Source organism: Leptodactylus fuscus, chromosome 4, assembly GCF_031893055.1.
Source record: "Leptodactylus fuscus isolate aLepFus1 chromosome 4, aLepFus1.hap2, whole genome shotgun sequence".
Classification (NCBI taxonomy): Eukaryota; Metazoa; Chordata; class Amphibia; order Anura; family Leptodactylidae; genus Leptodactylus; species Leptodactylus fuscus.
Window position 1 is genome coordinate 10,936,282 of NC_134268.1, and position 24,237 is coordinate 10,960,518.

A 24,237-nucleotide genomic window follows, 5' to 3' on the forward strand; every position below is an offset into this window, starting at 1 on the left:
AAAGAGCCGGCAGCACAGAGCTGCTACTGAGGACACTATGACAGGAGACACCTCGGCTCTCTCCATGTCAGTCCTGTCAGACCACAGCCCGCCATTTTTAGGAGGAGAAGGGAAGAGAGGGTGTGTCCTTCCAGGCCCATGACGTCACCAGGAGGAGATGGGAGCTCCCTATGGAAGGGGCGGGGCTATGGCGGAAATGAGCGGAGTATGACAGTAGAGACAATCACACCAGGAAGGGGGCGTGGTCCTCCAGGAAAAGAAGGCGTGGTGTGGGCCGAAGAATGAAGGGCTGAGAGTGAATAGGCGGGGCTTAGGACGGATTCCTCCAATCCTAGCGGAGATGTCCTGAGTAGGCGGGTCTCGCTGGAAGGAGCGGGTTCCCGATGCGGAGGGTCAGTGTGTGACGGGCGCGCGCAGCGGGGTCAGTGAAGAGGAGGCGGCCGTGGCTGAGTGACGGGATCCCGGGGCTGCGGGCAGGGACGAGGCCGAGCAGGAGGTGAGCAGCGGGGAGGGGGAGAAGTCTGCGAGAGTTGGATAAGTGCTGGGATACAGGGAGGGCTATTGTGTGTGTGCAGGGGCGGGATGTAGCAGTGCCCGGTGTGCTCCTCACAGCCCTGCACAGTGTCCTGAAGACCCCTCACATGTAAAGCCAGCTGTACCCCTGAGGTGAGCGGTGCCCCCATATCCTTACCTGCAATGCCCATGTAGTGCGTTTGTGATCCCCCCCACTTTACGTTTAGTTGTTGCGATTTCCTCCCCCCTTTACGTTGTTGCGGTTTCCTCCCCCCTTTACGTTGTTGCGATTTCCTCCCGCTTTACGTTGTTGCGATTTCCTCCCCCTTTACGTTGTTGCGATTTCCTCCCCCTTTGCGTTGTTGCGATTTCTTCCCCCTTTGCGTTGTTGCGATTTCCTCCCCCTTTGCGTTGTTGCGATTTCCTCCCCCTTTGCGTTGTTGCGATTTCCTCCCCCTTTGCGTTGTTGCGATTTCCTCCCCCTTTGCGTTGTTGCGATTTCCTCCCCCTTTGCGTTGTTGCGATTTCCTCCCCCTTTGCGTTGTTGCGATTTCTTCCCCCTTTACGTTGTTGCGATTTCCTCCCCCTTTACGTTGAGTTGTTGCACTTTTCCTACCTCCCCTTTACGTTGCATGGTTGCAATTTCCTTCCCCCTTCCTTTATGTTGTGATTTCCATCCCCCCCCTTTAAATTATTTTGTTGCAGTTGCGATTTCCTCCACCCCCCTTTAATTTGCATGGTTGCGATTTCCTCCACCCCTTCATGTTGCATGGTAACGTTTTCCTCTAACCCCCCCATTTACATTGCGTGGTTGCGATTTCCTATCCCCCATTATGTTGCGTGGTTGTGCTTTCCTCTCTCGCCCCCCCCCCCCCTTTTACGTTGTGTGGTGCCCATGCTTGCCCCACCTGTGTTACATACATGTATTGGCTACATGTGAACCTCGCCTCATTACACGGATCAGTATTTACTTCTTTTCCAGCCCTGACCTTGTTACGTAGTTTAATGTGGCATTAGTGACCGGAGGAACCAGTGGTGGGGGGCCAGAGGTGCCCGATCTATACCGTATGTGCCAGCGAACCTGCCCGCAATCTCATGTCTATAATGGTGGGGGTGTGTGGTTACCTTGGCATGTGACAGCTGAGAGGGCTGGTGCCTGGGATTGGGGGAATGTGGCGGCTGAGAGTGTTGGTGCCCCGGGTTGGTGGGCACATGGCGGACGAGATGGGTGGTGCCCAGGGGTAGGGGGCATATGACGGAAGAGATGGCTGGTGCCCAGGAGTGGGGGGACATATGGCAGCCGAGGGGTATGGTGCCCAGGACACTTTCATCCTCCGCTCTCTCACTGCTCCCGGTATAACCAAGCCGACCCAACTTGGGGAATTGTCCGACCATTTTATTCCTTGGCGCTGCTTTAGTTGTTGATTTTCTCACTTTTATGTTCCCGAGCCTGTAGGGATCACATGTAGGGATCACATGTAGGGATGACTCTATCGCCCTCAGTTTGATTTGTGCCTCGTACCCCTAGTACCAGATCTCTCCCTCTTTGCCCTCCCTTTTTATTGCAGTTTTTGGGCTTTTTCTCTCCTTTCATTCGATGGCTGATCCCCGTCGGTCCTGCTGACACAGCGAGCTCAGCACGTGTGACATTCTAGCCGGAGCTCTTGTTAAACCATTATGGAAGCGGAGTGACTCTCTGCCGGATTATCGTCCCCTGCCTGTGACTTCCTGCAGACCCCTTAACCCTTCTGCTACTGGAGCCTTGGCTATCCTCTGCCTCCAGACAAGTAGGAAAATTAGGGGGAACCTTCGGAGCCAAAACGATCTCGCCTTTATTTTCGCTCTGCTTCTAAATGAGAAAAAAAATGCAGCTTTTGGCAAATAAATTATGAAAAGCTCATAAAACGTGATGGTTCGGTATCTCTGGAGGGCGCTCTGGCTTCTATAGTGAGTCATTAGCCTATACGGCCAAGAATAGGTCTCGTGTCTGAGCCAGCTTCAGTGCTTTACGTGTTTTGTCTCCTTAAGGGTGCATGCACACTACGTAACGCCGGGCGTGTATGAGAGCCGTACACGCCGGCATTACGGCAGACTGCCGAACACTTCCCATTCACTTCAATGGGAGCGCTCGTAGCAGCGGCGTTTACGAGCGCTCCCATTGAAGTGAATGGGAAGTGTTCGGCAGCCCTGCTGTAACGCCGGCGTGTACGGCTCTCATACACGCCCGGCGTTACGTAGTGTGCATGCACCCTAAAGGAGTATTTGGGTAATCCAAGTCCTTGCCAGAACAGGGGTCCCGAGTTTCCAGTTTCCTCCAACCACAAGTCCGCAGCCTGGAGTGGTTGAGCATGCACGTGGCACTGACCGGACTGGACTCGGCTGCCCTATTGGTCTTCTAGAGTGACGTAGCAGTGCATGTACTCGACCACCGCTCAATGCGTCGCCTCCCAGCTGATGGGATCCTGGAGGTCCCAGTGGTCGCACCACTACCAATCTAGTAGTCAATCCATTTATCCAGCCATACTTGTAACCTGTTCCTTTAAGAGGGTAGTCCACCTGGCTGCGGCTCTGGTTAGGGGCTCATGAACTGGCCATGGTGCCTTTAGAAACATCTAAAACCCCTTGGTGCTCATCAGGGAGTCTCGTAACTTTGTATTTCTGACACAACTCTTCTCGAAGGTCAGTCCCAATAGTGTTTTAGGGGCCTCTTAGAGGGTAGGTCATCCCTTCCTGCTCATAGGAGCCTTCTGGGTCATGCTTTGCCCCCTTTAGAGGAGGCAGTGAACCTATGGATGGTACTCAGGGGTAGGGGAGAAAGTAAAAAAAGAGAACGTGTTCAAAGAACAGATGACAATGAATGGTAGAATCCAACCTGTGGTGGTTTATGGCTGTACGATTCCCTTCTCCAAGTGTGGTGGGTGATCCCAGAAATGTGTAATCTTATATAAAGCACTACAAGTTGGATTTTACCAGTCATCATCGACCTCTGCAGTTCAGTTCTTTGTCTCTTGCCGCGGGACCGAGTCTTCTTCCTTGTGGGACAATGTGTGCTGCAATGGGACCTCCAGAGCTCTTCTACTGTGTGTATTAGAAGGTTGCACCATGTCCAAATTGCTGCCCTTGTCATGAAGCCACATCTAGTCCCTACACGTGGTGACACCTTGCCAAATCAAATTTTACCCATACAGTCATATAGACCCAAGAGCAATGCCAAGAATGACCCCATTGCAGGACCTTATCGGCAATCACTGGATTGCTTTACCACCCTTGGGGTTACTCGCTTCATCTGGCCCGACGTGTCCTGCACATTTGCACTTGAGAAAAGGCCTGGGTTGGCCCGAAAAGCATCGTGCTGTTTTATCTTCCTCAATAAAAATACTTCATATTGGACGTTCCGATTCCTCCATCATTTCTTCACTAGGGAGCGCACGTCCTCGTCCCACCACGAACCTGGGTTCTTGTTCTCCACTCATCTTCATGTTGACAAGGAGATCCCTGGACTTGAGTCCCTTCCTTCTCCCATGCAGAATACTCTCTGCCTCCTGCACCTTGGAAGTCCAAGCACTTTTTTTTTTCTTATTCTTTTAGGAAAAGTGACTTTTACAAGTGAGAGAATTACAGACTTGCAGAAAAAGCAGAACACACCATCGTCAGCCAGACACCTCCGAATGTGATAGACTTCCTCGTCTGTCAGGAGAAGTCGTGTCCCCAAGCCATAAAAATAACACCACGGTGGTAACACCTTCTCTAAGCTCACGCTGCAGCACTTCAAGAATAATGTCTGCAGGTGAGGAGGCGGCTGCACCGTGAGAAGGAAATACCTGTCCTTATTATACAGCTATATACTGCGTGTAGCTCACAGCCGCGTACTCTGATCTGCTCTTCTGAGGTGTCCCCCGGAGTCGCCTTCAGCTTTGTTGGTTGTGACTAACGATCGTTGTTGAATATTTGTCTGCTCGGAAGCTTTTTTTTATTGAACCGAGGAAGTCTAGAAGAGTCAGCAGGATATTCGATAGACAATTGTTTCTAAAGATGCCTCTGGATCTGTAGATTCTCGGATTGTAAGAATGGATATTTTTATGGGTCACGGTAGACTGGTTAAAAATATTAAGATGTTCATTGTCTCTCCCGCTTCTCGTTCATAGTCCATCGTTTACCGTTTCGATCATTGGAAGAGCTTCTATATCGTAGCCCATATTTCGCCTTGTGTCACTGAAGGAGCCCCCTATCTGCCCCATCATATACAGGACCAGACGGAAGAGTAGAAGGGCTAAGTCTGATGCTCAACTTCGTCCTGGTCATTGGAGGTGTGCCGCCTCTCCGACCCCCTTCCCAACCTCCCAGCTAAAAACTTGAGTATTCATTATTGCCCCCAAATGTTTCCTCTCTGTTTATTGCAGACACTTGATACACAATGGACTCAAGTTTGTAAAGACATGGCCTGAGTCGTGTCCAACCTTGGGAGACACTCTTCTCTCACCACATGCCTGGAAGACCTCACCGCCGACTCCAGTCAAAACTTGACTCTTGACCTCAGACTTTTATTTGTTTTGCTTCATTTTGGGCAGCGTCTACAGACATTGTCAATTATTACCCCATGTGGGGCTCACCATCTACATTCCCTTTCAGGATGTCTATAGAGTGTGGGAGGAAGCGGAGTACCCAGAGGAAACCCACGCAATCACGGGGAGAACGTACAAACTCTGACCAAATGTTGTCGTTGGTTGGATGCCAACCTAGGGCTTCATTGCTAACCACTGAGCCACTCGATCATACCATGACTCTCATCCAACTATTGGAAGACCATCATTACTCCCCCCCCAACCCCATTCATAACTCAACTTCTCCCTGATCATTGGAAGACCTCAACTCCTCCATTCATAAATAATTTCTTACCCAATCATTGGAAGACGTTTCCTACCCATCACTCAATCGTTGGAAATCTTCAGTCCTCCATTTATTACTCTACTCTTTCAACCATTGGAAGACCTCACCCAAAACTTAATAATTTGACTTTCAACCGATCTTGGGTAGACCCCCCCTTCCCAAATCCCCTGCTACTAACGCTTTCATTGCTCAACTTTTGGCTAACCAATGCAAGACCTTATTCCTCTTCCGTTCCTGATAGGTTGACGCAGCCATTGGAGGACCTCAATCTACCCATTTACATCTCAATACTCAGCCAACTGTTGGAAGACCTCCGCCCCACCCTCACTTATTGCTAAATAAGTTGTAAAATGTCAGTCCTCCATGTATTACTCAAATCTTTCAACCTTTGGAAGACCTCACCCAACACTTAACTTGCGTTCAGCTAGTCTTTGGAAGGCCTTTGCCACCCATTGGTAGACCTTATCCCCTCCTCCCCCAGTCATCGAGCCGTTGGATGACCTCAGTCCACCCATTCATGGCCATCAATGGCTCCCGATCATCTCCATACACAGTAGGGTTCATGTTTAGGTATTTCGGTGAGTGGAGAACTCTTTATCTTCTCTGGTGCTCTATAGGTATGGCTCCCAGGCTGGTGGTTACCTTCGACGCTGAGCACCACGTGTCCTCTTGTTTATATGGCCTGTTGCACACCCTATTAGTCATGGATTATTGTGTTGTCACGTCCATGGCCGTCAAGCTCTGCACTTTGTAAATAAAGGGTTTTCTGATAATGATAATTAAGTGGGTGGGCTGTGGATCGACCGTCCTGTATGGGGTGGTAGGGGCGCCGTCATCCCCCCCCCCCTCGGCCCGGCTTTTTTGCTAAGCAGCAGCTGTGTATCCCCGGGAGATGCGTGTAATGATCACTTTCCATGTTGTGAGTTCTCGCTCGGCCGCTCTCGTCTCTTCCTATCAGATAGTATTCTGAAATATGAATCATCAGTAAATCTTTACGCGTCGCTTCCCAGAAACAGGGAGTAATGTGATTAGGAGTCGGCGGAATCTGCGGGATATTTATTACTGCCCAATTTGTGTCTTTTTATTGAATTTCGGAACAAATTACAGGTAAAGCTCAAGGGAAGGGGGGGGGGAAAAAAGAAACCTCTAATGAATATTGCGCGAGACGTCGGGGAAGGGGATGGGTGACGGCCCGCCAATACCCCAATCCCTGTAAAGCCTCATGTATATTTTTTTCCTATTTTCTGCTTCGTTCTTGTTGCTTTTTTTACTTTAAGACGTCCGGGCCCTGTGACTGTACAACTATCTTGTAGGCCGCGGCTGTGAAGAGGTGTTGGATTCTTGGGCAGTCCATGGCGGTGGTGCTGAGGCCGCGGTTGATCTAGTTGGTAATAACTCTGTTGATGGGGCTTTTTCTGCTCATGTAGTTGAGAGGCCTGTTGATGGCGCTGTTGGTATTTCTGGGGCGAGTAGTCCTGCTGATGGAAACACCCCAATATCTATCAGATATATTCTAACAGATGCATTCTCCACCTCTGGATTATAGTCATCCAAGTTTGCCATTTCCCAGTTGACCGATCTCTTTTTATTGTTCGTTTTGGCCTCAACACCAATGGACGTCAATGGAGAAGGATGGAAGCAAGTTTAGTCACCTTAAAGGGGGACCCTTAGAATCCCACCAGTAGGCCGTGACCCTTTGTTTCAGAAGACGACCGCCTGCAACTTTTTTTTTTGTCTTTTACCAAAAGTTATCTGGCATGGATGCCCCAGGATTTTTATTTTTTCCAGCGGTGCCCTGAGACTGAAAAGGTTGGGAGACTCAGCCCTCGGAAAACAGAGATTTGCAAAAGAATTGTGGACAATGCCCGGTAGAGCGCCATCATCCAGGATTAGGGGTATTGAACCTCACAGTCCTTGGCCTTTCCTGCCACACTTTGTTACGAGGGGCCGGCTAGTTTTTGCCTGGCCAATGAGAACCACCATAGACCTCAATAGAAAACAATTCAATAAGTTACGGCCATCGGCTGACATTTGCCATGGGCTCTGGGGTTGTTCAGCCCTGGCCATCATGCGTGTCTCTATAATAAGAGCGGAAGGACGGAGGAGACTGCTGGGACCTTCATCTGTCCGTGTTCACATGACATTATCTGGAGCAGTCAGGTCGCCCTGCCCCCACCCGCACATCCTCATGGGAGTTTTTTTTATGCTTGTGTACATTGTTGTATCTCTTGGAATTTGATAAATTTTGGCTGTGCAGTAACCGTAATAAACTTCCCAAGTAGAGGCGAGTACTAGTATGGTACATGACGGGCTTTATAGTCATTAGTCAGTTAGAGCTCGTGTTGTACTCCAGAGCTGCATTCACAATTCTACTGCCTTCAGACCTGAAATCTTCCAGCACCTGCTGCTTGTAAGGCGTCTCCACAGAACTTGTGAAAGTGTTATCTTTACACCAGGGATTGTACAATCGTGTAATACTGAAAATTAACCCTAGAACAGAGGTAGGGAACGTACGGCTCTCCAGCTGTTGCAAAACTACAACTCCCAGCATGCATACTGGCTCTGCTGTTCTGGGAACTCCCATGGAAGTGAATGGAGCATGCTGGGAGTTGTAGTTTCATAGCAACTGGAGACCCGAAGGTTCCCTACCCCTGCCCTAGAAGAATAGTGAGCGCAGCTCTGGAGTATAATACAGGGTAAGTAATGTAATGTATGTACACAGTGACTGCACCAGCAGAATAGTGAGCGCAGCTCTGGAGTATAATACAGGATAAGTAATGGAATGTATGTACACAGTGACTGCACCAGCAGAATAGTGAGTGCAGCTCTGGAGTATAATACAGGATAAGTAATGTATGTACACAGTGACTGCACCAGCAGAATAGTGAGCGCAGCTCTGGAGTATAATACAGGATAAGTAATGTAATGTATGTACACAGTGACTGTACCAGCAGAATAGTGAGCGCAGCTCTGGAGTATAATACAGGATAAGTAATGTAATGTATGTACACAGTGACTGCACCAGCCGAATAGTGAGCGCAGCTCCGGAGTATAATACAGGATAAGTAATGTAATGTATGTACACAGTGACTGCACCAGCAGAATAGTGAGCGCAGCTCTGGAGTATAATACAGGATAAGTAATGTAATGTATGTGCACAGTGACTGTACCAGCAGAATAGTGAGCGCAGCTCTGGAGTATAATACAGGATAAGTAATGTAATGTATGTACACAGTGACTGTGCCAGCAGAATAGTGAGCGCAGCTCTGGAGTATAATACAGGATAAGTAATGTATGTACACAGTGACTGCACCAGCAGAATAGTGAGCGCAGCTCTGGAGTATAATACAGGATAAGTAATGTATGTACACAGTGACTGCACCAGCAGAATAGTGAGCGCAGCTCTGGAGTATAATACAGGATAAGTAATGTAATGTATGTACACAGTGACTGTACCAGCAGAATAGTGAGCGCAGCTCTGGAGTATAATACAGGATAAGTAATGTAATGTATGTACACAGTGACTGCACCAGCCGAATAGTGAGCGCAGCTCCGGAGTATAATACAGGATAAGTAATGTAATGTATGTACACAGTGACTGCACCAGCAGAATAGTGAGCGCAGCTCTGGAGTATAATACAGGATAAGTAATGTAATGTATGTGCACAGTGACTGTACCAGCAGAATAGTGAGCGCAGCTCTGGAGTATAATACAGGATAAGTAATGTAATGTATGTACACAGTGACTGTGCCAGCAGAATAGTGAGCGCAGCTCTGGAGTATAATACAGGATAAGTAATGTAATGTATGTACACAGTGACTGCACCAGCAGAATAGTGAGCGCAGCTCTGGGGTATAATACAGGATAAGTAATGTAATGTATGTACACAGTGACTGCACCAGCAGAATAGTGAGCGCAGCTCTGGAGTATAATACAGGATAAGTAATGTAATGTATGTACACAGTGACTGCACCAGCAGAATAGTGAGCGCAGCTCTGGAGTATAATACAGGATAAGTAATGTAATGTATGTACACAGTGACTGCACCAGCAGAATAGTGAGCGCAGCTCTGGAGTATAATACAGGATAAGTAATGTAATGTATGTACACAGTGACTGTACCAGAAGAATAGTGAGCGCAGCTCTGGAGTATAATACAGGATAAGTAATGTAATGTATGTACACAGTGACTGTACCAGAAGAATAGTGAGTGCAGCTCTGGAGTATAATACAGGATAAGTAATGTAATGTATGTACACAGTGAATGTACCAGCAGAATAGTGAGCGCAGCTCTGGAGTATAATACAGGATAAGTAATGTAATGTATGTACACAGTGACTGCACCAGCAGAATAGTGAGCGCAGCTCTGGGGTATAATACAGGATAAGTAATGTAATGTATGTACACAGTGACTGTACCAGAAGAATAGTGAGCGCAGCTCTGGAGTATAATACAGGATAAGTAATGTAATGTATGTACACAGTGACTGTACCAGAAGAATAGTGAGTGCAGCTCTGGAGTATAATACAGGATAAGTAATGTAATGTATGTACACAGTGACTGCACCAGCAGAATAGTGAGCGCAGCTCTGGAGTATAATACAGGATAAGTAATGTAATGTATGTACACAGTGACTGTACCAGAAGAATAGTGAGCGCAGCTCTGGAGTATAATACAGGATAAGTAATGTAATGTATGTACACAGTGACTGTACCAGCAGAATAGTGAGTGCAGCTCTGGAGTATAATACAGGATAAGTAATGTAATGTATGTACACAGTGAATGTACCAGCAGAATAGTGAGCGCAGCTCTGGAGTATAATACAGGATAAGTAATGTAATGTATGTACACAGTGACTGCACCAGCAGAATAGTGAGCGCAGCTCTGGGGTATAATACAGGATAAGTAATGTAATGTATGTACACAGTGACTGCACCAGCAGAATAGTGAGCGCAGCTCTGGAGTATAATACAGGATAAGTAATGTAATGTATGTACACAGTGACTGTACCAGCAGAATAGTGAGCGCAGCTCTGGAGTATAATACAGGATAAGTAATGTAATGTATGTACACAGTGACTGTACCAGCAGAATAGTGAGTGCAGCTCTGGAGTATAATACAGGATAAGTAATGTAATGTATGTACACAGTGACTGTACCAGAAGAATAGTGAGCGCAGCTCTGGAGTATAATACAGGATAAGTAATGTAATGTATGTACACAGTGACTGCACCAGCAGAATAGTGAGTACAGCTCTGTAGTATAATACAGGATATAACTCAGGATAAGTAATGCTGTTATTCAGACTGAACTGGCTGATAACAGGGAACAATATACAGGACTACATTGTCGCACCTCAGATAGTGAGAAGCTTTGCGGCCCCTTTAATAGACTGAGTGTTTCTCGTAGGGTGGGGGTTAGTAATCTGTTCTCTAATTTTCTGGCTATGCTGTGAGGCCGCGGCCGCCATTGTCTCGGCGATGTGTATAATTAGCGCTATAATAGGAGGCGCAGATGCCGAGCTCCATGTGCTTATTACAGGGCCGGAGCGTGAGCTGATAAACACTACCTGTCTGTATGGAGGCAGCGCATGGGCGGTGTTCACACTAGTAGAAAGTTTGTAAACCCCATGATTGACCCTTTCATGGCTGGAGATCAGTGTGCGGGGTGTATGAGATAAGATGAAATTTGGTAAAATCACCCACTTTCTTCAGATAGAGCCTCATTCACACGGATCGAATTACTGCAAGGAATGTCGTAACGTATTTGTGATGACTTTAATGAGGAGCTGTCTAGGTCATCAGTATGTGATGGTTGAGGGTCCGACCCAGGGGAGCCCCACAAACCCTGGCCCGATGATGTCACATGGTACAGCAGCAGCTCAGTCACATTCAAATGAACAAGGCTCTACTGCAATACCACGCACAGCCACTATTAGATGCGGCGCTGTGCTTGAACACTGTGGCTTCTTCCCCCCCACCGATCACCTATAGATGACTTATCCTAAGGACACATCATCAGTGTATACATCCCCGAGGACCCCTTTAATAGCGTCACAAGTGGCCACTAAACTTACTGCAGCACCAGAAATGCTGCAAAATCGCAGCATGCAAAGGGTTATTCCAGCTAAAGACATTCACGGTTGATCTGTAGGGGATGCAATAAATTTCTATGGGGTCACCACTGTCTAGGACAAGGATCAGCAACCTTCAGTACTCCGGCTGTAGAGAAACTACAACTCCCAGCATGCAAATCTCTCACTGAATTGACTGTAGCATGCTGGCAGCCTGGAAGGTTGCAGAGTCCCAGGCTGAAGGAGAAGGCAGAGGAAGGTGCTGTGAATGTTTATGGCTGGAGTGGGCCCTTTAATTCCTCCTCCTGGTCCTGTATAGGGAGACTGTGCAGTGTCCCTGCTGTATCCTGTAGGACAAAGCCAGAACATACCCCCCCCCCAGTCAGGGCAGGTAATACCCCGTCAGTCTGCAGCATAAACTGGTTCTATCAGATCAGTATTCATAGCCGTGAGGCAAGGATATTGCAATCCGGAAGCTTTCCCCACTGAAGCGCACGGCCAGCTCTGCTCAGTCATGTGAAGTTCCCCATCTTAGCAGACGTCTCCCCGCTCCTTACATGAAGTCATCCTGTCCTCCAGCTGCACTCGGATTTGGTGGCGCTCGAGGAATTTCTCCTGAAAACCACAGCTCTGCTTTATTACTATAACATGTGTGGGTATCATGCGCGCTCAGGGTCCGCCGTGTGATATTGTCCTCCGCCTGTAGGATAGGGCCCCCTTGTCCAGATCCGTGTCCTGGCCGCAGCTCCCCTGCACCGTGACTACATACTGTCAGGCCATGTTGAGCGTTGTAGTTTTGCTAAATCTCCAAATTGGTGACCCTTCCTGTAGAGCCCGGGGATCCAGAGTAGTCACCCATCAGCTGAATTCTTTGTTGCTAAACAACAACCTGAAAATATTCAGACCACCATGAGCAATAGGTTTTAGAGGTTGTCAGATTGCAAGCACCATTCAGATAAATTGGAGAGTTCTGCAAAAACGAAAAAAATATCTGCTTTGTGTGAATTTGCCCTAATCACTAAAATGAAATCCATACAATTGTGAGCGGCGTTGGTCGTCCATCCGCTGCTTTCTGCATTCTTCTGTACTGGCACGCCTCTGTCAGGGTGTCACTTATCGCCTTGTTTGTCTTGACTTTATTTGCTTATGCACAGAATGCCAGAAATGCAGTGAAGACTGACACTTGAACATTATCACCTCTCCTTTGCTTTGGTGGTAAGTGACCCTTGGCCCCCTCCCCCTCTGTCCACCACTATAACTACAGAGTACAGAGCTTGGCTATCTCGGACAATCCCGTAGAGAAGAATGGCACTGCACATGCTCGACCACCGCTCTGCGCACATTGGACTCAGGCCGGCTCAAAGCCCCAACAATCAGAGACTTATCAGGAATCCTGTGGAAAGGTTAGGTCTGGGGTAACGCCTATTAAAGGGGATTTTCAAGGCTAATTTCTTAATATTGGACTCCCGACCTTATTTCATCCTGGGTAACGGTGTAGTGGCTAAAAGAGCGAGAGTAAGCTGGAGGATCATTGGCAGGAGGTGGAAGAGGAGCGGCACAGCAGGAGGAGGAGGAGGAACAAGAGTAGGAGTAGTGGGAGGAGGAGCAAAAGGAGGAGCAAGATGAGGAGGAGGAGCAAGATGAGGAGGAGGAGCAGCAGAGCAAGATGAGGAGGAGGAGCAGCAGAGCAAGACTAGGAGGGGCAAAAGGAGGAGGAGTATGCCGGAGGATCATCGGCAGGAGAAGGAAGCGGAGCAGCACCGCAAGAGAAGGAGGAACAAGAGGAGTAGTAGTGGGAAGAGGAGCAAAAGGAGGAGGAGTAAGATTAGTGGGAGGAGGAGAAGCAGAGTAGTAGGAGCAGAGCAAGAAAAGGAGGAGGAGCAGCGGAGGAGGAGTAGGAGGAGCACAACAAGAAAAGGAGGAGGAGTAGGAGGAGCACAGCAAGAAAAGGAGGAGGAGCAGCGGAGGAGTAGGAGCACAGCAAGAGTAGAAGTAGTTGGAGCAGCAGAGCAAAATGAGGAGGAGCAGCAGAGTAGTAGTAGTAGGAGCGGAGGAGGAGGAGCAGCAGCAGAGCAAGAGTAGAAGTAGTAGGAGCAGCAGAAGGAGGAGGGGCAGCAGAGCTAAATTAGGAGGAGTAGTAGGAGCAGCAGACCAAGATTAGGAGTAGGAGGAGTAGTAGAGCAAGATTAGTAGTAGTTAGAGCAGCAGAGCAAGATGAGGAGGAGGAGCAGTAGAGCAAGATGAGGAGGAGGAGCAGCAGAGCAAGATGAGGAGGAGGAGCAGTAGAGCAAGATGAGGAGGAGGAGCAGCAGAGCAAGATGAGGAGGAGGAGCAGTAGAGCAAGATGAGGAGGAGGAGCAGTAGAGGAAGATGAGGAGGAGGAGCAGTAGAGCAAGATGAGGAGGAGGAGCAGTAGAGCAAGATGAGGAGGAGGAGCAGTAGAGCAAAATGAGGAGGAGGAGCAGCAGAGCAAGATGAGGAGGAGCAGCAGAGCAAGATGAGGAGGAGGAGCAGCAGAGCAAGATGAGGAGGAGGAGCAGCAGAGCAAGATGAGGAGGAGGAGGAGCAGCAGAGCAAGATGAGGAGGAGGAGCAGTAGAGCAAGATGAGGAGGAGCAGTAGAGCAAGATGAGGAGGAGGAGCAGTAGAGCAAGATGAGGAGGAGGAGCAGTAGAGCAAGATGAGGAGGAGGAGCAGTAGAGCAAGATGAGGAGGAGGAGCAGCAGAGCAAGATGAGGAGGAGGAGCAGCAGAGCAAGATGAGGAGGAGGAGCAGTAGAGCAAGATGAGGAGGAGGAGGAGCAGTAGAGCAAGATGAGGAGGAGGAGCAGAGCAAGATGAGGAGGAGGAGCAGAGCAAGATGAGGAGGAGGAGCAGAGCAAGATGAGGAGGAGGAGGAGCAGAGCAAGATGAGGAGGAGGAGCAGCAGAGCAAGATGAGGAGGAGGAGCAGCAGAGCAAGATGAGGAGGAGGAGCAGCAGAGCAAGATGAGGAGGAGGAGCAGCAGAGCAAGATGAGGAGGAGGAGCAGCAGAGCAAGATGAGGAGGAGGAGCAGCAGCAGCAGAGCAAGATGAGGAGGAGGAGCAGCAGCAGAGCAAGATGAGGAGGAGGAGGAGCAGCAGAGCAAGATGAGGAGGAGGAGGAGCAGCAGAGCAAGATGAGGAGGAGGAGCAGCAGAGCAAGAAGATGATGAGGAGAATCAGCAGAGCAGGTGGAGTGGCAGGAGGAATAGTACCATATGCAGTAGTAGTAGTAGCAGGAGTAAGTGGGATGCAACCAGCAAAATAAAGTTATTCTATAGCACTGTGCCTGGTAAACAAAGGAAACCCTATGCTTTATAGAGACCCCTCCCCTTCTCTTTCAGCCGATCCATGAGTCAGACCCCACCAAAACATAGTCCATTACTAGTATAGCCCCTTTTAATACTAAGAGGAGGGAGAATGTGAGACCATTGTGGCAGACCAAGGTGGTCGGAGTCCCCAGATATTAGTTCTGAGTTTCTTCAGGAGAAGAGCTTTTACTAATAGGACACGGGTCTTTTGTCACCCACATGTGCCCCACTGCTTCCCCCCACTTCTTTAGAGACTGGTATTATGTGGGCACTGTATTGCATGCTCAGTATCCAGCAAGGCATTGTTTGGCCGCCCACATCTGCTGTGTGTGCTGTGCAGGATGTTGCTGCTGGTTTCCCCTCCTGTAGGATGAGAACAGGGAACGCCTTTTCCTATATCGTGAGCTGGCGGCACGCTTCCCCTGTTGTTTAATGAAGGATCCTGCCACTGGCATAACATGATACCCTGCACCTCGTAACCAAGCTGGTACTGCACATGCCCCCTGTGAGGGGCTCACACTCACCATACTTGTATCCAGTATAGACTATCCTCTGCACTCCATACACTGCACTGATACACTGTAACAAACTATCCTGCATGTTTCTGCAGTGATGTGGCCGGTTATTGTCAGAATCAACTTCTAGACCATTGCCCCGCCATGTAGGTGTCATTTCCCGGTTCCACTTCCCTTTCTCCTCCAGTGCTGGGCAGAGATGGAGAAGTCTTGTTTTCGGGGTGACTCAGCCATGTTACTTTTTACACGTTCAGTTCCTTTCACTTGAGAACTTTCTCTTGAGCAGTCTGACATTCACAACCTCTGTTTTTGAGACCCAATATCACATGGACCAGGCAGAGGTGGTGCTGACCAAGTTGGTTGTCACCCAGCTGGGGACCCCTGTAAGACCCACATAATCTCTTTACGAGACTCCACTTCCATGTTGTATTCTGAGTTTTTGCATTGATTTCATGTTCTCTATCACATTGTGATTTCACGGGCGTGTGACAGCATGGCGGTATTGTTTGCTTTTCATGTTCAAAAATGTTGCTGGTCCTGGCATAATGGTTTCACGGGGGAGGGAGGCTAGAAAACTTTGTGATAGTTATATTCTTGTACATAGGAGTAGTATTATAGTAGTTATATTCTTGTACATAGGAGGTAGTATTATAGTAGTTATATTCTTGTACATAGGAGTAGTATTATAGTAGTTATATTCTTGTACATAGGAGCAGTATTATAGTAGTTATATTCTTGTACATAGGAGGTAGTATTATAGTAGTTATATTCTTGTACGTTTGTGGTAGTATTATAGTAGTTATATTCTTGTACTTAGGAGTAGTATTATAGTAGCTATATTCTTGTACATAGGAGCAGTATTATAGTAGTTATATTCTTGTACATAAGAGTAGTATTATAGTAGTTATATTCTTGTACATAGGAGTAGTATTATAGTAGTTATATTCTTGTACATAAGAGTAGTATTATAGTAGTTATATTCTTGTACATAAGAGTAGTATTATAGTAGTTATATTCTTGTACATAGGAGGTAGTATTTTATAGTAGTTATATTCTTGTACATAGGAGTAGTATTATAGTAGTTATATTCTTGTACATAGGAGCAGTATTATAGTAGTTATATTCTTGTACATAGGAGGTAGTATTATAGTAGTTATATTCTTGTACGTTTGTGGTAGTATTATAGTAGCTATATTCTTGTACATAGGAGGTAGTATTATAGTAGTTATATTCTTGTACATAGGAGGTAGAATTATAGTAGTTATATTCTTGTACATAGGAGGTAGTATTATAGTAGTTATATTCTTGTACATAGGAGCAGTATTATAGTAGTTATATTCTTGTACATAGGAGTAGTATTATAGTAGTTATATTCTTGTACATAGGAGTAGTATTATAGTAGTTATATTCTTGTACATAGGAGGTAGTATTATAGTAGTTATATTCTTGTACATAGGAGCAGTATTATAGTTATATTCTTGTACATAGGAGGTAGTATTATAGTAGTTATATTCTTGTACATAGGAGTAGTATTATAGTAGTTATATTCTTGTACATAGGAGCAGTATTATAGTAGTTATATTCTTGTACATAGGAGGTAGTATTATAGTAGTTATATTCTTGTACATAGGAGTAGTATTATAGTAGTTATATTCTTGTACTTAGGAGGTAGTATTATAGTAGTTATATTCTTGTACATAGGAGCAGTATTATAGTTATATTCTTGTACATAGGAGGTAGTATTATAGTAGTTATATTTTTGTACATAGGAGCAGTATTATAGTAGTTATATTCTTGTACATAGGAGCAGTATTATAGTTATATTCTTGTACATAGGAGGTAGTATTATAGTAGTTATATTCTTGTACATAGGAGTAGTATTATAGTAGTTATATTCTTGTACATAGGAGTAGTATTATAGTAGTTATATTCTTGTACATAGTAGTATTATAGTAGTTATATTCTTGTACATAGGAGTAGTATTATAGTAGTTATATTCTTGTACATAGGAGTAGTATTATAGTAGTTATATTCTTGTACATAGGAGGTAGTATTATAGTAGTTATATTCTTGTACATAGTAGTATTATAGTAGTTATATTCTTGTACATAGGAGTAGTATTATAGTAGTTATATTCTTGTACATAGTAGTATTATAGTAGTTATATTCTTGTACATAGGAGTAGTATTATAGTAGTTATATTCTTGTACATAGGAGTAGTATTATAGTAGTTATATTCTTGTACATAGAGGGCAGTATAATAGTCATATAGCAGTTATTGCCTCCTCTTCCTCACTGTGTTTTGCAGCTCATACACTGTACAGTCATGGCCAAAAGTTTTGAGAATGATACAAATATTAATTGTTACAAAGTCTACTGCTTCAGTTTTCCTAATGGCAAGTTGCATATACTGCAGAATGTTATAAAGAGTGATCAGCTTAACAGCAATTACTTGCAAAGTCAATATTTGCCTAGAAAATGAACTTTATCCCCCAAAACACATTTCAACATCATTGCAGCCCTGCCTTAAAAGGACCAGTTAACATCGTTTCAGTGATTGCTCCAGTAACACAGGTGTGGGTGTTGATGAGGACAGGGCTGGAGATCAATCTGTCATGATTAAGTAAGAATGACACCACTGGACTCTCTAAAAGGAGGCTGGTGCTTGGCATCATTGTTTCTCTTCTGTTAACCATGGTTATCTCTAAAGAAACACGTGCAGTCATCATTGCACTGCACAGAAATGGCCTAACGGGGAAGAGTATCGCAGCTAGAAAGATTGCACCTCAGTCAATAATCTATCGCATCATCAAGAACTTCAAGGAGAGAGGTCCCATTGTTGGCAAAAAGGCTCCAGGGCGCCCAAGAAAGACCAGCAAGCGCCAGGACCGTCTCTTAAAAGTGTTTCAGCTGCGGGATCGGGTTACCAGCAGTGCAGAGCTTGCTCAGGAATGGCAGCAGGCAGGTGTGAGTGCATCTGCACGCACTGTGAGGCGGAGACTCTTGGAGCAAGGCCTGGTCTCAAGGAGGGCAGCAAAGAAGCCACTTCTCTCCAAAAAAACCCCATTAGGGCCAGACTGATATTCTGCAAAAGGTCCAGGGAGTGGACTGCTGAGGACTGGGGGAAAGTCATTTTCTCTGATGAATCCCCTTTTCGATTGTTTGGGACATCTGGAAAACAGCTTATTGGGAGAAGACGAGGTGAGCGCTACCACCAGTCTTGTCTCATGCCAACTGTAAAGCATCCTGAAACCATTCATGTGTGGGGTGGCTTCTCAGCCAAGGGAATCGGCTCTCTCACAGTCTTGCCTAAAAACACAGCCATGAATAAAGAATGGGACCAGAATGTCCTCCAAGATCAACTTCTCCCAACCGTCCAAGAGCAGTTTGGCCATCAACAATGCCTTTTCCAGCATGATGGAGCACCTTGCCATAAAGCAAAGGTGAGAACTAAATGGCTCAGGGAACAAAACAGAGAGATTTTGGGTCCATGGCCTGGAAACTCCCCAGATCTTAATCCCATTGAGAACTTGTGGTCAATCATCAAGAGACGGGTGGACGAACAAAAACCTACAAATTCTGACAAAATGCAAGCATTGATTGTGCAAGAATGGACGGCTATCAGTCAGGATTTGGTCCAGAAGTTGATTGAGAGCTGCCAGGGAGAATTGCAGAGGTCCTGAAGAAGAAGGGTCAACACTGCAAATATTACAACGCTGCATTAACTCATTCTAACTGTCACTATAAGCTTTTATTACTCAGAATATGATTGCAATTCTATTTCTGTATGTGATAAAAACATCTGACAAACACACAGAAACCAGAGGGAGCAGATCATGTGACAATAGAAGATTTGTGGCATTCTCAAAACTTTTGGCCATGACTGTATATTGTACAACAGGGGGCGACACTTTTCTTATGTTTGTATTGAACATATCCTCTGTCAAAAAAATTACTGGACTACTGTATAAGCAATGCCGCCCCTGCTACCTTTTGTCACCCTGTCTTCCTCATAGATTGTAAGCTCTTGTGAGCAGGGCCTTCTGTCCTATTGTATGAAGTATTTCTCTGTAATGTATCTGTATGTGTTGCGGAATATGTTGGCGCTATATAAGTAATATGTGGTATTAGTAGGTTAATGTTGACTATTGATGACAGTGATAGGTGGTTGGTGCGGTTTGGGTGATCAGTATGGCCTTGTCCTCCTCCGTTATTTGGGTCCGGTTCTGGCCTATGTGGTGACTGCTGGGATTTGTAGTCCTCCTGGTTGTGTCTGGCAGGTTCCCGCACTATCATGTTGCACACACTTCCTGCTCCCAGGATTTGCTGGCGGTGTGCGCTCGCTCCTCCTTGTGCTCAGTTTCCTGCATCGCCGTCCCTTCTCTCAGACAGCTGCCAGAACAGGGGGAGCACAAAAGGAAGCGGACGCCAGAGCCCTCGAGGAAATGCCAGGCTCCTAGCCATGTAGTGACGCTTGCCCCCGATACAGTCCAGCCTTGCTAGTCATCCTCCCCTGTCTCCTGGGCACACGTTTTGTAGAACGGCGTCCTCGGGTTTGTCGTTATTATTTTAATGCTGAGCAGAGATTGTGGGTCAATGTGCACTGGGGCTAAGCAGGAGGCGGCTGCCATGGAGGAGGTGGAGGGGTCTCCAGTAATGCTTCATTATCCTGATGTCTAATGGCTTATTATCCTTCTCCCCATCTCTCTCCTCTTATCTGTGTCATCTCTCCCCCCTCTGGCTCTCCATTTATTTGCTTTCCTCTTTGCAGTTTCGTGTCTCATCGCTTTTTTTTCCCTCTGATTCCTCGCACTGGATGTCTCTTTCTGCCTCTTGTTCTTACTTTCTATCTCGCACACCTAGCATGTCTCTGGCACTCTAATATTTTACAGTCTCCTGCATTCTCTTGCCCCTCTCGGTCTCCTCTCTTTCTCTTGCCGCTCTCGGTCTCCTCTCTTTCTCTCTTGCCCCTCTCGGTCTGTCTCCATCCCTCTTGGTCTCCTCTCTTTCTTTTGCCCCACTCGGTCTCCTCTCTTTCTCTCTTGCCCCTCTCGGTCTCCTCTCTTTCTCTCTTGCCCCTCTCAGTCTGTCTCCGGCTCTCTTGGTCTCCTCTCTTTCTTTTGCCCCTCTCGGTCTCCTCTCTTTCTCTCTTGCCCCTCTCGGTCTCTCTCTTTTGCTCCTCTCGGTCTCTCTCTCTCTCTCTCTCTCTCTCTCTCTCGCTCTCTCGCTCTCTCGCTCTCTTTTGCCCCTCTCGGTCTCTCTCTTGGTCTTCTCTCTCTCTCTCTCTCTCTCTCTCTCTCTTTCTCTTTTGCCCCTCTCGGTCTCCTCTCTCTCTTTCTCTCTTGCCCCTCTCGGTCTTCTCTCTCTCTCTCTCTCTCTCTTTCTCTTTCTCTTTCTCTTTCTCTTTCTCTTTCTCTTTCTCTTTCTCTTTCTCTTTCTCTCTCTTTCTCTCTTGCCCCTCTCGGTCTGTCTCCGTCTCTCTTGGTCTCCTCTCTTTCTTTTGCCCCACTCGGTCTCCTCTCTTTCTCTCTTTCCCTTCTCGGTCTCCTCTCTCTCATTCTTGCCCCTCTCGGTCTCCTCTCTTTCTCTCTTTCCCTTCTCGGTCTCCTCTCTCTCATTCTTGCCCCTCTCGGTCTCCTCTCTCTCTCTCTTGCCCCTCTCGGTCTCCTCTCTTTCTCTCTTTCCCTTCTCGGTCTCCTCTCTCTCATTCTTGCCCCTCTCGGTCTCCTCTCTTTCTCTCTTTCCCTTCTCGGTCTCCTCTCTCTCATTCTTGCCCCTCTCGGTCTCCTCTCTCTCTTGCCCACTCAGTAAGGGGTTTCTTCTCTTGATACCTCTCAGGCCTTCTCTGACTTTACCTTTTCCCATCTCCTCATTTCCATTCTGTCTCTCACTGTCAGTGTTTTCTCTGTATGTCAGGCTGACCTGAGCGCAGGGTTTGTTGCAGTGTCTCAGTCTTTCTATTCACTGACAGTGATCAGATCAGAGCAGCAATGTCGGAGAGCTGCAGGTTTACAGAGAGACTTTAATGTATCGACCAGTAATCTCTTTTTGAGGCTTTACCCATGGCAGGGCGGTATGATGCCCTCTATGTGCATGGTGACCAAATTGGAATTATGGGGGTGGGGGTTGAGTATTCATATTGATCCTTAAAGAGCACCCGTCGCCTCTCCTGATATGTTACTTTGCAGTAAAGAACTGTATTCCACATAAAATACCCATTATGAAGCATTCGTATCCTTTTCCCTTGCTGTGTTCCTCTGTTACTCCTCCTGGAAATCAATGAATAATTTGACATCTGAATGATCCCAGGTAGGGGTATGTCCTTGCACACTTTCACATGTTGCTGACAGTGTAGGGACATACCCCTGTTAGGAAGGAGCAGAGACTGTACATGGCGGTATAGCTGAGCAGGAAGGAGCTATACTGTCAGCTGCCAGAAGGGGAAGGAGACGGATTCTGTCCAGAACTTCCCCCAGCAGCACCGAGGGGAACACATAGAAGCAAAAAATAGTAAGAAAGTTCTATTTCATGCTAGAAACCCTGTAAATGATTGTAATCCAGCTGGATTGGATAATTCGTCTTTTCCGGTTGGAAGGAGTTAAAGACGCTTGCACGTTGTTAATCTTTGCACAAATCATCTCTTTACAGAGCGAGCTTATTGAGTTTGTGGTTTCTCCGCTCGGAGCCAAGGCTTCAGTTCGTAGCGATTTGCAGGCAAGTCCAGATGTGAGGAGCGGAGGCCGGCGCCAACATCCCCTTCACCCTCCCCAGTGCCAAGTAAGGTAAAGCTTCATTCATATTCCATGTGTGCCGGGGAGGTAAATCTCAGCCAGTGCTGCCCCCACCAGGGGGTTACACCAGGGCCAGACATTTCCCTCCTCTCTGGTTACTTACATGCTGTATTTAGGGTCTGTGCTACAGTTCACCAGTTGTCCTGTAGGTGTCACTCTCCGAGCATGTGTGACTGTGGCTGTATTGTCAGCTCAGTCTGTCTCTATGACCCCAGAGAAGCGTCATCTCCATTGATCAGCGGCGCTGGAGACCTCCTAGAGCTGCATTACAACATGTCGTGACCTACATGATCGCTGTGATCAGGCGGCGAGGCGCTCGGCAGGCTACAGATGTCCTAAAGTTTTTTCTGTGCTCCTTCCAGTGTCGTCTGGATGTCACTTTCTTACTAATCCTCTCCGGATAGAGATAAGCACTCGCTGCTCTGTGACTGCCAAAGGACTCCGGAGAAGGAGATGTCTCCGAAAATGTCATTACTGAGCCCTCGCCAAAGAGCTGGATTTATAGCAATGCTAATGAGCCTGGTACAGCTCTCCTTAAATCCTCTGCGCTGCTTGTGACAGAGCTGTGTCCTCCTGTGAAGGATTATGGAGACAAGTATATCAGGAGAGGAGTGTGTAGATCTTATGGAAGGGGCCTAGATTTGGAATTGAGCTCAGAGTCGGGTCCCCAGCAGCACAGAGGGTTTTAGTAGAGGATGTCACAGACTTAGAATTGCAAAGTTCGACCAGCAAGACCCACAGCAGCACAGAGTATTTCTGGAGAGGAGTGTGCTGATCTTATAGGGGAGGTCACAGTCTGAAAGAGGAGAGTTCCCAGCAGTACAGAGGATTTCAGCAGGATTTTGAAGTGTACTATGATCTATTTCCTGGGGGTTTGTTCCCCCGGGATCATTTTATGTGGTCGGACGCTGCAGACCTTTATCACAGCGCTAGTCCTGGGTCTTTGGGCCTTGTCCTCGGGCCCCGTGTAACATTCGTCCAGTCCTATTGCACAGCCCATTGTTCTCAGTGATATTGGCGGGGTGGGCGGGGGTTTCCTTCCTCTGTGGATGCTTTGTCTCCATATATAACTGGCCGCCCGGCATCTGGTATCATTGTTTTCGTTCCTTGCGGTTCCTGATTTTTTGTTTGTCCTCCGGCCGGTGACACCTGCGCCTTGTGCGGTTTCGCAGGAGAACTAGATGTTAGTGGTTGTAGTTTTTGTTCCCTGTCTCTGGTTTTTAGATCAGCGTTCAGCTCCGTATATCCCATCTCATGTCGCGCTCGCAGGTTTCAGGAAGCTGAGGTTGCAGGTGCTGTTTGTTGGGGTCCTCGCAGCTTTTCGCTGCCCTTTTAAAGGGGTTTTCTGAAATGTTATAACTTCCTGTCCTTGGGATAGATTATCCATGGACAATCTGGGAGGACCGAAACCCGGGACCCCCTTGCCCCTGTTTTCAAGTGGCAGCATCGCTTCCATTTCACAGGTCATCTGATGTCGCACTCGTTGGTCACATGACCTGGTGGCAGCTCAGACCCATTCAATGACTGAGCTGCAATTACAAGCATAGCCACTATGCGCTGTATGGCGCTGTGCTTTATAAGTACTGAAATGTCTGCAGTGCTCATCTTAGACCAGGGGTAGGGAACGTACGGCTCTCCAGCTGTTGCAAAACTACATCTCCCAGCATGCATACTTGCTCTGCTGTTCTTGGACCTCCCATGGAAGTGAATAGAGCATGATGGGAGTTGTAGTTTCCCAGCAGCTGGAGAGCCGAAGGTTCCCTATCCCTGTCTTAGACCTTTCCCTCCCGGTTCTGACCATGCGTCACCTGATCATTGGGTTTGTTCCGCCCTTTCCTCCTGATGCTATAAGGCAGGGGTAGGGAACCTTGGCTCTCCAGCTGTTGCAAAACTACAACTCCCAGCATGCCTACTTGTTCTACTCTCCTTGGACCTCCCATGGAAGTGAATGGAGCATGCTGGGAGTTGTAGTTTCCCTGCAGCTGGAGAGCCGAAGGTTGCTGACCGCAGCTATAGGGGACGGCTTTACTATAGTTATTACCTGTTACATACGGAGAGGGGGCAGAGCAACCCGGGGATAGGGGCTGGCCTCAATCCTGTCACCTGGGGTCTGAACCAGGATGGAACGT

The 24,237-nt window shown here is 47.2% G+C and overlaps 1 protein-coding gene across 3 annotated transcripts in view; it reads left to right on the top strand.

The window, feature by feature from the left end:
- Window positions 1-382: 382 nt before the first annotated feature.
- Window positions 383-24,237, top strand: part of PTK2 (protein tyrosine kinase 2) — a 161,894-nt gene continuing 138,039 nt past the window's right edge. For 2 of the 3 annotated variants that reach the window (XM_075270076.1, XM_075270078.1), the window contains exons 1-2: window positions 383-496; window positions 21,966-22,099. The gene's annotated coding sequence lies outside the window, so the exon portion shown is untranslated. The remainder of the gene's footprint in view (window positions 497-21,965; window positions 22,100-24,237) is intronic. The other variant, XM_075270077.1, reaches the window with a different exon arrangement.